Raw genomic sequence first — 15355 nt, forward strand, 5'->3', positions numbered from 1 at the left:
ATGTAATTAGTAGATATACCTTGCCCTCCACTTCCACCTTAAATGCTCCCAATTTGGATGGTATTGCAATCCCAAAGAGCAAATGTGAGCACCCTGAGATATTGGGCCACGAGTAGTTTCACTGGGAGAAGGACACTTCTGAACCCCTGTACTCCTGGAAAATGAAGCAGCAGTTAGATTCACCTAGAAGCCACACAAGTTCAACTGCCTGCTAGACACTTCAATCTTGCACACTGACTGACTCACAGGAATACTTAAGTGTCTGGGCAGCTTTATGCCTGTTTTGGTAGAATGTTGGATTCCATTCAGGATAACACATTTATTATGAAATAAAATGGAAATCTTGCCATACTAGTGAATTTATAAAACTAGGATAGATTTTTCTTTTTTTTTTTAAAGATTTTATTTATTTATTTGACAGACAGAGATCACAAGTAGACAGAGAGGCAGGCAGAGAGAGAGGAGGAAGCAAGCTCCCTGCTGAGCAGAGAGCCTGATGCGGGGCTCGATCCCAGGACTCTGGGATCATGACCTGAGCTGAAGGCAGAGGCTTTAACCCACTGAGCCACCCAGGTGCCCTAGGATAGATTTTTCTAAGTCATATTCACTTTTATTATAATAATATATCCTCATATTTAAAAATAATGTCAATTATTACAGCTTATTGACACAGAAAATAAGCCCTCAGACAATTTAAAGCCCTCAGACAATAGCCATTTCAAGTCAACCAGGGGAGTTGAAGCTTCATTAATAAATATATCAGAGCAAATGAAAATAACAATAATGAGGCACCACCACACATACAACACCAGCTAAAATTGAAAAGACTGACAACCCCTCAGTGTTCACATGGATTCAGAACAACAACTCATTTTCTACAGGAGGAAGCACACTGAGTTTGGTGGCATATACTAGATCTAAAAATTAGCATACCCTGGGATAGCTGGGAAGATAACAAGAGTAGGAGGACCCTAAGCACACCTAAACCCATAGATAATACTAAATAACACTTGCATCAATGTAAATAGCCCAGAAAATGACTCCAAGACTGGCAAAACAAACCCCACTAAACTAAGTGTAGAAAAGCGGCCACATGGAAGAGCATAGGAAGGACAGAGACACAGTTCCTAAACAGTCCCTTGGGATTATCCGCAGCTAGAAGGGATGTCATGGGTAAAGAGAGGAAAGAGAAACAGGCCCTCACACTGGGGAACCTGAAAGGACAAGACAAATCACCATAATATATGGCTTTGAAAACCAGAGGGGCGAAATTTTGTAAGTACTTATAATCAGTGGGATTTTAACCTGGGATTTTAAAAAATCAGTGGGCTTGGCTCTGGGAGAGGGGGAGGTCCATAGGAAAGAATCCCTACCCTTAAAGAGACAACAGAACAAATAGTTCCACAAGATACAGCATAGAAGTTGCAGCTTGAAAAACGTGTGAGGCATATGGGTAAGAAAGTTGTTTACTCATCTCAGAGCATGTCCTAGAGGGATTAGGTCACTGGCAGAATCCTGCAGGAACAAAGGAAATGGCAGGCACCATTTCAGTCCCCATGTCTCCCAGTATAAACACACAGCCACCTCACTACCTAACTTGATTAACAGTGTGCCCCACTCCCTCCATCCAGGTGGGCCTCTGACTGCAGATACCCTCCCCTAGAAGACAAGTGTGAAGACCTTGCAAATCAGCATGCATCCTTCTTCTGTGCACACTGCAGATTCGTCTCCTCCAATACGCTCTTGGCAGACACCAACCAAAGCAGTTTCACAAAACTGGCAATGTGCAAGCAGCCTTGACAAGAGCCAGCACCACTCCATACTGAGTCCTGCCCAAGGGAGAGTGAAAGATAACTACACACAACAGTAAGACCACCCAACCCAGAAGTAGGCTGGTAGCAAACAGCTGGTCTGAATGTAGCCCCACCCACCAATGAAAGCTTCTCAAGGGAAAACACTCTGCAATTTTGTGCTATTACTTCTCTGACAAAAAACTGGGCTGAGTCAACTTCAGCCCAAGGTGGCCCCAGACTAGTCTACTAACACCACAGGGACTGAAACCTTCCCACAACAAGTAAAGAGAGCCATCACAGACAACTGGACTAAAGGAAAAATGGCTCAGCCATAACATCAGGGTACATGCAACACACAGGAAACACGCCTGAAATGCCAGGTTCTGGTGAACAAGGGAAAGGACACTGCAGAGCACCACAGGACCTCTTCTTCATAAGGACACTACTTTCAAGAGAAGGAGACATAGCTAACTTTCTTAATATCTGGAAACATACATAGATAGTTAGACAAAATGAGGAGACAGAAAAAATATCAAAGAAGAGGACAAAATCACAGCGAGAGAGCTAAATGAAATAGGGATGAGTAATATGCCTGATAGAGAATTTAAAGTAATGATCATGAAGATACTGGGTTTGAGAAAAGAGTGGAGGACGTCAGTGAGACCCTCACAAACAGATAAAGAAGAACCAATCAGAAATGAAGAGCACAATAAATGGAGTTTAAAGTACACTAGATAGGATAAATACCAGACTAGAGGAAGCAGAGGAATGAATTAATGGCCTCAGAGCGATGGAAAATAAGCAAACTGCACAGGTGGAAAAAAAAAAAGAAAGAAAGAAATTAGGCAAAGTGAGAATAGACTTAGGGAAACCAGTGACACCATGAAGCATAATGACATTGACATTATAGAGATCCCAGAAGAAGAAGAGAGAAAAGGGGGCAGAAAATTTATTTGAGGAAATAATAGCTGAAAACTTCCTGAATATGGGGAAGGAAATAGAAATGCAGAATGAGACGGCACAGAGATGGCTCAATAAAATCAACCAAAAGAGGTCCACACCAAGACACACAGTAATTAAAACTGCTAAAAGGTAGTAGTAAAGAGAGAATATTTTAAAGAAACAAGAGAAAACAGTACCATACAATGAAAACCCTGTTAGGTTGTCAGCCTGATTATTTTTAAAGAGTTTATTTATTTATTTGAGAGAGATACAGATAATGAGAGGGAGCAGGAGTGGGGAGGAGAGAGAGACGCAGGCTTCTTGCTGAGCAGGGAACTGGATGCAGGGTTCCATCCCAGGACCCTCAGATCATGACCTTAGATGAAGGCATATGCTTAATGACTGAGCCACCCAGGTGCCCCTGCAAGCTTGATTTTTCAGCAGAAAATTTGCAAGCCAGATATGAGTGGCATGATATATTCAAAATGCTGAAAAAAGAAAAAAGAAAAAAACACCTTGCAACTTAAAATAGTGTATCCAGCAGAGCTATCATTCAGAATAGAAGGAGAAATAAAGAATTTCCCATATAAAAATTAAATGAGTTCATGACACTAAGACAATCCAACAAGAAATGTTGAAGGTAACTCTTCTAGTGGAAAGGAAAGGTCGTAAGTTAAGAAAAGCAGGAAGCACAAAAGCAGTAAAAGTAAGCATATTTGTAAAAATCAATCAAAGGACTCACAAAAGAAAAGGATGTAAAGTATGGCATTAAATACCTAAAACATGACAGGGAGATGAGACAAAAATGGGTTGAAACTTAAGCAAACATCAACTTAATATAGACTGTTGTATGCAGATGTTATATACAAACCTCTTGGTAATGCAAAATCAAAGAACAGTAATACTTATACAAAAAGTAAGGAGAGAACAATCCAAGTAAATCACTAAAGAGAGGTAAATTATTGTGAGAGAAGTGAACAAGGAAGAAAGGAACAAAGAAGATCTATAAAAAGAACCATGAACCAAGCAACAAAATGGCAGTAAGTACATACCTTCAAATAATTATGTTGAATATCAATAAACTAAATGCATCAATCAAAAGACGTAGGGTGATGGAATGGATAAAACAAAAATAAAAACCTACATGCTGCCTACAAGAGACTCATTTCATATACCTAAAGATACACACAAATTGAAAGTAAAAGATGGGCAAATACTCATCATGCAAATAAGTTTGAAAAGAAAGCTGCAGTAGAGAATCTTATATTGAACAAAACAGACTTTAAAACAAAGATGATGGGGCACCTGGGTGGCTCAGTGGGTTAAAGTCTCTGCCTTCGGCTCAGGTTATGATCCCAGGGTCCTGGGATTGAGCCCTGCATCGAATTCTCTGCTTCACAGGGAGCCTGCTTCCTCCTCTCTCTCTGCCTGCCTCCCTGCCTACTTGTAATCCCTGTCTGTCAAGTAAATAAATAAAATCTTTTTAAAAAATTAAAAAATAAAACAAAGAAGATAATAAGAGACAAAATAGGGCCCTACTTGATAATATAGAGGAAAACCCAACAAGAAGGTATAGCAAATGTAAATATTTATGCACTCAACACAAGAATAAACAAATGCATAATATGATTAATAACAAACATAAAGGTAGTAATTGATAATAAAATGATTATAGAAGAGGGATTTAACACCTCACTTACATCACTGGAGAGGTCATCCAAACAGAAATTCAACATGGAAACAGGGAATTGAATCACACATTGGACCAGTGGATTTAACAGATACACTCAGAACATTTCATGCTAAAACAGCAGAATACACATTCTTTTCAAGTGCACATATAATATTCTCCAGAATATATCACATATTAGTCCACAAAATAAGTCTCAACAAATTCAAAAATATCAGTTATACCATGCATATTTCCTGACCATAATGCTATGAAACTAGAAATCAACCACAAGAAAAAAAATCTAGAAAGAGCACAGACATATCAAGGTAAAATAACATGCTATGAAGCAATGAATGAATCAACCAAGAAATCAAAGAGGAAATAAAAATTACAGGGAGACAAAGAAAATGAAAACACAGTGGTCCAAAATCTTTAGGATGCAGCAAAAGATGTTCTGAGTTGGAAGTTTATAGCAATACAGGCATACCTCAAGAAGCAAGAAAAATCTCAAATAAACAACCCAATTTTACAATCTAGAAAAAGAGGAACACAATTGAAAACAAGTAGAAGAAAGGAAACTGTCAAGATTAGACCAGAAATAAACAAAATAGAAACTGAAAACAAACAAAACAATAGCACAGATCAATGAAACCAGGAGATGGTTTTTTGAAAAGTTCAACAAAATTGATAAAACTTTAGCCAGATTCATCACAAAAAAAAGAAAGAAAAAAAGAGGGACAGACAGAGACACAGAGAGATGAGAAAGAGAGAGAGTGAAGATCAAAATGGAAGAGAAAGAACACAAATCATATGATCGATTGAATAGATGCAGAAAAAAATTTGAAAAAATACATCCAATTATGATAGCAAGCTTGTAGGTTTAGAGGAAACATATCTCAAAAAAGTCTACAAATGAAAAACACATCACTTACCTCATACTCAATGTGCCAGTACCATACTATTTGTGAAAAACAAAAAAATTTCCCTCTAAGGTCAGGAACAACAGAAGTATGTGCATTCTTACCACTCATTCAGCATAGTACTGGAAGTTATACACAAGCAATCAGAGAACAAAAAAATAAGAGGTGTATAATTGGTGAGGAAGAAATAGAACTTCTACCGTTTAACAGAGGACATGATACTATATATAGAAACCCTAAAGATGTCACAAAAATCCTACTAGAACAGATAAATAAACTCAGTAAAGTTGCAGGATTTAAAAAAAATCAATATACAGATATCCACTGCATTTCTATACACTGGTGATGAATTGAAAGAGAAACTAAAAAAACGATCCTACTTACAATTGCCCCAAAATAATAAAATACCTAGGAATAAACTTAACCAAGGAGTTCAAAGGCCTGTACTGAGAATTATAAAACAACAATGAAAGAAATTAAAGAAAACAGAAACAAATGGAAGTCATTCCATGCTTATGGATTGGAAGAACAAATATTGTTAAAATGTCCATACAACCCAAAGCAATCTAGAGATTTAATGCAATTCCTATCACAATGCCAATGACATTTTTCACAGAACTAGAACAAACAAACCTAAAATTTGTTTGAAATTCCTACAGACCCCAAATAATCAAAGCAATCATGAAATAAATAAATAAATAAATAAAACAAAGCTGGAGGTGACACAATTTCAGTTTCAAGCCATATTACAAAGCTGTAGTCATCAAAATAGTATGGTACTGGCACAAAAACAGAGAGGATCAATAGAACAGAATGGAAAGCCTAGAAGTAAATCTATAATTATATGGTAAATTAATTTATGACAAAGGAGGCAACAATATGCAATGGAAAAAGATAGCCTCTTCAACAAATGGTTTTTGAAAAACTGGACAACTACAGGCAAAAGAATGAAACTGGACCACTTTCTTACACCATCACAAAAATAAACTCAAAATGGAGTAAAGACATATATGTGAGATCTGAAACCATAAAAACCCTAGAAGAGAACAGAGGCAATAATTTCTCTGATATTGGCCATTGTAACTTTTTTTCTAGATATGTCTCCTGAGGCAAGGGAAGCAAAAGCAAAATAAAATATTGGGACTACATAAAAAAAAAACTGCTACACAACAAAGGAAACAATACAACTGAAAGATAACCTACTGAATAGGTAAAGATATTTACAAATGACATATCTGATAAAGGCTTAGTATCCAAAATATACAAAGAACTACACAACTCAACACCAAATAATCCAACTTAAAATGGGCAGAAGACAGGAACAGTCATTTCTCTAAAGATGACACCCAAAGGGCTAACAGATACATGATAAGATGCTCAGCATTATTCATCATCAGGGAAATGCAAATCAAAATCACAATTACACCTCTCACCTGCCAGAATGCCTAATGTCAAAAAATAAGAAATTGTGTTGGCAAGAATATTGAGAGAAAAGTACTCTCATCTACTCTTAGGAGGAATGTAAACTCGTATAGCCACTATAGAGGACAGTATGAAGGTTCCTTATAAAATTAAAAATAGAACTACCTTTGATCTATAATTCCATTTCTGGTATTTATCCAAAGAATATGAAAACCCTAACTTGAAAGGATCTATGCACACCTATGTTTATTAGAGCATTATTTATAATAGCAAAATTATGGAAGTGTGCCTTGGTAGATGAATGAATAAAGAAGGCATGGTATAACATACAATTGCATATTATTCAGGGATAAAAAAAAGAATGAAATATTGCCATTTGTAACAACATAGATGGATCTAGAGTATATAATGCTAAGTAAAATAAGTCAGCCAAAAGAAATAAATACCATATGATTTCACTGGTACATGATAATTTAAGAAACAATATAAATGAACAAAGGGGGGAAAAGATATATATATATATATATATATATATATATATATATATATATACATACATACATACATATACACACTCTTGGGCACCTGGGTGGCTCAGTTGGTTAAATGTCTGCCTTTGACTCAGGTCATGATCCCTACATTGTGCTCCTTGCTTGGCAGGGAGCCTGCTTCTCCCTCTCCCTTCTGCCTCTGCCTGCTGCTTCCCTATCTTGTGCTCTCTGTCAAATAAACAAAATCTTTAATCTTTCTTCTATAGAGAATAAATAGATGGTTGCCATAGGATAATTGGCTGTTGGGATGGGTGAAATAAGTGATGGGCATGAAAAGTACACCTATTTTGATGAGCACTGAATAATATATGGAATTGTCAAATCACTAAGTATACACCTAAAATGTATTAACTGTGTATTAACTGCATTGGAATTAAACTTTAAAGAAAATTTTAATACCTTAGTATTCAGTTATTCTACTCTTTTGGTAATGGAAAACCAGGCATAGGTACATCAAAAGTACACATATTCAAGAATGTGTGTGTTCTTATTTGTCTTAGAGGAAAAAATACCTTGAAAACTAAATGAGACTTCTGTTTTCCAACTTGGGAGTCATCACTTCCAAGAAGAATAAAGCTGAATAAATAGAACACCAATGACTTTTTCTTAGATTCATCCAAGAGTTGTGTCACAAGGTTGACCAATGCCTCCCAAGTTGGTGACAGGTGAATATAGAGAATCACAGCTTACTGGGAACAAAAGCCCTGGAGAAGCTGGCTGCTGGAGTCAACCAAGGTAGGAAAAATTAAATTATAATCAACAAATTCCTGGAAGATCAATATGCACAATGATGAAGAGTTGAAAATAAGGAGTGGGAGTCTTAGGGGCCCAACACTTCCATGAGTTATCTCTATGAATCCCATCAGGAGCTCTGAATGAGGATCAGGGAGCTTCCTTTGGGGAAAGGAGAATTAGCCTTTCTGAAATATTCTGAAATATGCCGAGAGCATTTTGTACTTCTGAACACAAGCCTACCCTCAAAGAAATCTATTTCACCAGAACCCAACCACTTTGGGTTTTACCAGGGACTTGACAGTACTGGGGGAAGAGAATTATTGAACTCCAGTTTCCTCTAGTCCCCCTGTCTCACCTAAGCAGAGACAGGAAATGGCTGAGAAGCACTTGCGAAGGTCAAAGCCCAGTGGCATAGGATCACTACAAGATTGAGGCCATGGATGGAACTAGAGCGTATCATGCTTAGAGACCTAATCATGAAACTATAAAACACTTCTCACCCCACTCCTTACCACCACCTCAATAATGCTCTTGCACAAAAGATTACAAAGAGAAGACTATAAGCCTTAGTCCTATTTTAAGAAATTTCAAGGAAAACACAAAGACTGTGACGGATTTAAAAAAAAAAAAGTGACACTGATGAAATTTTTACCTTTAACACTTACAGCTAGAGCAAATAGCAAATACAGCTCAACTCCTAGCCAGGTAAACATAAAACCTTCTGCTCACGGCTTATTTACATAGATTCTTTTACTGAGAACATTGTGTCCAGGTTTCAACAAAAATTTAAAAGACATGCTAAAAACAAAACAAAGCAGCCTAAACAGATAGAGCCATTAGAATCAGACTCAGATATGGCAGAGATTTTGGAATTATCAAACTAGACATTTAAAATAGTTATAATTAATAAAATAAGGGCTTCATGGGGAAAAGTGGACAACATGCAAATATATGTAAGTAAAAGTGGAGAGATAAACACTCTGAAAAAGAATCCAAAGAAAACAGCAGAAATCAGAAACACTGTTACAGAAATGCAGAATAAACTTGAGGGGCTCATAATTGGACTGGACATAGCCAAAGAAAGAATCAGTGAACTCAAAGATACATCAATAGAAATTTCCCAAATTAAAAAGCAAAGTGAAAAAAAATAGTGAAAGAAACATAACAGGGTATTCATGAATTGCGGGACAATTTAAAAATGTAGAACAAATGTGTAATGAGAATACCAAAAAGAGAAGAAGGAAAGGAACAGAAAAAAATACTTAAAGTAATGGTTGAGAATTTTCCAAAATAAATGACATACACCAATCCATAGATCCAGGAAACCTGGAGAACACTAAGTAGGCAAATATTTAAAAAATCTACATTTAGGCATATTTTATTTAAACTTCAGAAAATCAAAGACAAAGAGAAAATCTTGAATGAAGCTGGGGATGAGGAGGAATGCCTACATACAGAGGGACAAGAATAAGAATTACATCAGACTTCTCTTCAGAAACCATGCAAGCAAGCATGAAAAACCACCAACCTAAAAATCTATTTCCAGCAAAATTATCCTTCAAAAGTATACAAGAAATAAAAATTTTCTGAGACAAACAAAAATTAAGGGAATTTGTTGCCAGTAGTTCTGCCAAGCAAGAAATGTTAAGAGAAGTTCTTCAGAGAGGAGGAAAATGATATAGGTCAGAAATATTTTTTTGGTAAAGATTAATCTACTTATTTGAGAAAAAAGAGAGAGAGAGAGACAGAGCAGTGAGGAAGGGCAGAGGTAGAGGGAGAGAGAGTTTTAAGCAGACTCCATGAAGAACGCAAGATCCTGAGATCAGGACCTGAGCCTGAAACCAAGAGTTGGATACTTAACCAAGTGTACTACCCAGTTGCCCTAAAACTCCTTTCTACATACAGAAGAATATTAGAGAAGGAATAAATGAAGACCCTTCTCTGTTCCCTCTCTGAGGTAATGGCACCAAATCCAGCACCTGGACCATCCTAATATATGCTGAATAATATGGACATGGAGCACCATGGATTGTTGACTAAAAGAAAAAATAGAAGACTTATTCCCCTGACTCATGCTGAAGATATTGAAATGAACATGGTGAGTTCTCAGACTTCTAGAAGAATCTACTCTGAAGGAACTGGGTAAAACTGTAAATGAAAAATGAAAATACGATGAAAGTTATTTTACTTTCTGCTTTATAAATGTGAATAATTTTTGTCTTATGCAACAGAACATTTTTTTGTAGCATTGTAATCCTAGTTAAATTGTGGCATTATTTTGAGATCAATCATTAAGAATTTAAAGAAAAGGGAATTGAATATTTATACTGTAGACACTATGAACTCTTTAAAAGTCAAATATTAGTTTTAAACTGGAAAAGAAAAGGCCACAGAAGCATCACCCTATAAGTTTTAATTTCTAATAGTGTAAATACCAATCATTATAACCCACATAAACAAAAATCCATTTGGGTCTTCACCCCACCTCCCCACTCTTTTAAGAATAAAAGCTTCTTATGGGGCACCTGGGTGGCTCAGTGGGTTAAGCCACTGCCTTCGGCTCAGGTCATGATCCCAGAGTCCTGGGATCAAGTCCCACATCGGGCTCTCTGCTCAGTGGAGAGCCTGCTTCCCTCTCTCTCCTCTCTGCCTGCCTCTCCATCTACTTGTGATTTCTCTCTGTCAAATAAATAAATAAATAAAATCTTTAAAAAAAAGAATAAAAGCTTCTTAAAACTCAAAAGTGAGAAAACCACTGTTACTCATCATCAGTTATAATTAACCTTAAAACAGGACTCTAGCGGCCTCCAGATTTGAGTTGAGGAAAACCATATAGGACTGAAGTTGAGAGAACAATCACACAGCATAAGCTCAGTCACTCACCAGCTGTGTGATTTGCAATAAGGTCCTCAGCTTCACTAAGCATGTATTTCCCAGTCTGAAAAATGGTAATTTGTGGCTAAAATTAATTAGAATGGTATAGAAGTCTTTAGACAATAGTAAATTGTAATTCGTTGATGTTAATACTATTGTTATAAAACAAGCTCAAGGAAGTGATGGCCAGGGGCACCTGGGTGGCTCAGTGGGTTAAGCCGCTGCCTTCGGCTCAGGTCATGATCCCAGGGTCCTGGGATCAGCCCCGCATCAGCTCTCTGCTCAGCAGGGAGCCTGCTTCCTCCCCTCTCTCTGCCTGCCTCTCTGCCTGCTTGTCATCTCTCTCTGTCAAATAAATAAATAAAAAATCTTTAAAAAAAATTTAAAAAAAAGGAAGTGATGGCCAGTGTTCTCTAAGACAAATGCAAATGGAACTAATTCAACACTTAAAAGTAACTCATAAAATAAGCAGTAAATGCTTCCCTATTAAATATTTTTATTGCGTTTATTTCTATAGAACCATCTGGCCTCTCCCATAAATATGCAAAAGAAAGGAAGAACAGGTGAAGGGAGAAGTACCCTGGGAAAAATACTCCATTGTCTGACGTTTCACCCAGCCAGTGGTAAATGATCAACTTGCAGTTAGGGCTAGCTGGTGTTTTGTATCCCCATAGGCTCTTGTCAGTTCTTTAAACTTAAGTTTGGCAGTTCTTTTAGATACAATGGTTCTACAATAGGTTGCTTGATACCTTAATTTGGAGAGAAAGCAACAATTTGCACACCTCCATCCTCTACTGCTCAAATTATGGGAGAGGGGAGATGGTTCTATAGTAATAAGTGTCTGAAAACTTCTATACCATTCCAATTAATTTTAGCCATAAATGACCATTTTTCAGACTGGGAAATAAATGCTTAGTGAAGCTGAGGACCTTATTGCAGATCACACAGCTGGTGAGTGACTGAGCTTATGCTGTGTTATTGTTCTCTCAACCTCAGTGCTATATGGTTTTCCTTGACTCAGATCTGGGAGCCCCTAGAGTCCTGTTTTAAGGTTAATTATAACTGTGTCTCTCAAATGGACACTTCAAATTCACATGAGCGATGAAACAATGAAATTGCCATGCGTAGCAAATTTTAGTGCTCTTTGTGAATTAATTTGCCTGCAGTCCCCCAGGTTGTCTTCTGCACAGGCAGGACATAGTACAAATTCTACTTTGAAAATGTGGAAGAAAGGTGCAGCTGTCCAGAGTGCTGGAAATGCTTACAGCACATAGAACCCCACACTGTTTAACTTTAGAGGCTCTTTGGCACACAGGTTGGCCTTCTTGGTTATTATAGTTTTAGCATAAACCTAATCCAGATCTAAAGCAGAGGACAGTGGCTAGAAAAATGGTCTCCTTCCTCCTCGCCTACTTCATAACAAAAATTTCTTTTGAACTAATTAGCAAAAGTGGAACAGTGTCAGGAGGATGAACATCTCATATTTTCTCTATACTAGAAGATTCACCTTTCCCTATCAAATCAACCCTTTTCTATTATATATAAATTAATTTATCCAGAAAGTTAATATTTTGACTCTTGTGCAGATGTGAGGAGCTGGATATGTATGGAATATACACAAAAAGTATTTTTGAAGCTAATATATTTATTGGATAGCTACTAACTTCTTGCATGGTGCTAGAATAAGAAATATGAGTAAAATATTACTTGCCCTTCAAGAGCAAGTATATTAGTTGGAAATTTATTCCCAAGCATTTGTTGAATTACCTTCAAGTTCTAAGCACCAGGCAAATAATAAAGAAGTATCTATTTACCTTTATTTGCTTAATGGTGGAGATAAGTGTGGATAAGGGACACTTGATCAATTTTGGGGGAGGAGAGAGTTTAGGGCTGGTGGGAAGTAGAGAAGTTGGGACATCCTACAGGACCCAAAAGAAGTGATGACTGAATGGTCTTTAAAAAATTTTTTTATTTTTTATAAACATATATTTTTATGCCCAGGGGATAAAGAAGATGTGGTATATATACACAATGGAATACTATGCAGCTACCTGGTGACTGAATGGTCTTTAATGATGAGCAGAAGTTAGCTGGCTAAGGAAAGAGGGTAGGGTAGACCTTCAGAGTGCTGGCACTGAGAAAGAGAACAGAGTATACATTTCAGGCGTATATTTCAGCAGTGAACACTGTGTATATGGTGAAAACAGCACTTCTTTCATTCAGAAAGGTAGAGCAGAAGAAATGAATTCTAAGCTGTTGGGGCTAATAAATTCAGAAAGTCCACTTCACCACTTTGTGGAGTTACCTAAAACATAGACATTAATAAGAAGATTTCAAATGCATAAACTCAACTCTTTCCAGAAGATGTTCTATAGAATATAAGATGCTTGGTATAGTAATAAAAACTACTTAATAAATGGGTCCCAAGGTCAAACCAGTTAGGAAAATGTAAATATTCATTGTGAATCTTAAGAAGGGACAAATTCTACAGTTTTCCAGAAGGTTTGGATAATTTTTCACCTGAGCATCTTGAGAAACTTGTTCTCAGAAAACACACTGGGAAATGACATGTCAGCACATGGATGCTACCTGGCTAGTCTAATAGACCCCATTCTTCCTGAAGACAAGCTTACTCTCCTGTGATCATTCAAGTGAGAAACAGGGTGGGGAGAGGCAGCTATAGATACATTAATGGTGGGAAGACCCCACAATGCAAAGTGAAAGTTGTCTAGATAACTGGCTTTTGACTTAACTCATTGCTCATCTGCTGTGTGCTATATATTAGGTCCTTCAGCTCTCCAAAGTGCCAGCTTTCTGCTATGGCCAAGAAGCATTTCCTCTTGTCTTCTCTCACTTCTTTGTATTTTTCTGACCTCTTTAGGCAGTACAGTGACTCACATGGATATTAGAGTTAACACTTGTTTTTATAGCTAACCTATTAGTTGAGAGAAAGTAGGAATTCTGGGTAGGGATAGGAAAGGTAGATTGGGAAATAATTTGATCTATTTTGGTCCCTAGACACTTGAGAAAATTGTGCCCCCCCCCCAAAAGCCCAGTTTTCAGAGTCAAAAGCAGGTATCTAAAATTCTAAATGAAAGGCTATGTAAGAGTTATCTCTCATCTGTATTGGAGACATCAGGGTAATTGGCAAGGGCTGGTCTCTTAGAGAGGATCTGACCTACTTTGGGACATCAAAGGGGAAAAAATAATAAATTTGTCCTGATTCCACAAAGCCTTTAGTTTTACATCACTTGCATAAAATTATTGCTCCATTTACTCTCCTGATGTCAGTATGTATCTCCCAAGTGTTAATTTCAATAGGCTATTTATATTTTTTATTATGTTTATAGATGTGTAAAATCCTATCTTTAAAAAGATCTTTACAGATCACAGAGGATAGTGCACTCAGTTTGTGTTCTTCATTTTTTGTAGAGGCAGACTTTATTGTGCATCTATTAGGATCCAGAGGATCTACATATAAGAGAAGGAAATGTTAGAGATGGAGGCACTTGGGATATGTTGAGGGGAGTAGTTCTTGTGTTTGCCTTTCTCTCATGATTGACCATGGACTCTGTGCCTTGTGGGACATGAGGTTAGGACAGTGCAGCAATGATAGGGTGAGAAAATTCACATAGGAAAATGTATAGAGAGCAAAATTTTATATTAAGCATGTTATGTCTACTTCACAACGTTTGTGCTAGGTGTCAGCTATGTCTAGCTTATACTGTTAGCATCATTTTTCATCCATATAGAAATTTATCATATAAATGCTTAACTTTTGAAAGTCACATTGTGGGAGAGGGGGCAAAGATTGTAGAGTAGGGGACTCTAATTCAACCAGTCTCCTGAATTGAGCTGGATAGCTGCCAGCCCACTCTGAACACCCACAGAATCAGCCTGAGATGTAAGAAGATATATCCAGATCTCTATAAACAGAATACCTCTGGTGGTTGGTTTTGAGGTATGAAGCAGGGAGCTATGATTATGAGGGCAAATATTGGAAGATAAATGGAATGGAGAAGGAGCCTCCAGGATCCTGCACCTCTGCAGCACAAAAGCCTCCCCTCCAGGAACCAGGCACAAAGGCCTATTAGCTAGCAGTGGGGATAGGACTTTAGGGCAGCCCCCAGACTGAAACCTGGAGCCGCAGGGGCACACAATTGAACAGGGGGTGACTGGCAGTTATAGAAGCACAAAGGGCAGAGACTTGTCTGTCACTTGGAAGTGAGCACTGGGAGTGGTACTGTGGGAAGGGCACAACCCAGGATTTTGCCCTTTAGCAGCACAGACAAAAACAGAAAGAGTGTGGCCTAGAGAGCTCACTGGAGAACAGAATGCAATCTCTGTTTTGAGACAGAAGTTTGGATATGGTCACTTCTTTTTTCTTTTTTTAATTTATTTCTTATCTATTTTCAGCATAACAGTATTCATCATATTGGATATGGT

The sequence above is a fragment of the Mustela nivalis genome (genome assembly GCF_964662115.1).
Source record: "Mustela nivalis genome assembly, chromosome: 2".
NCBI classification, from domain to species: Eukaryota; Metazoa; Chordata; class Mammalia; order Carnivora; family Mustelidae; genus Mustela; species Mustela nivalis.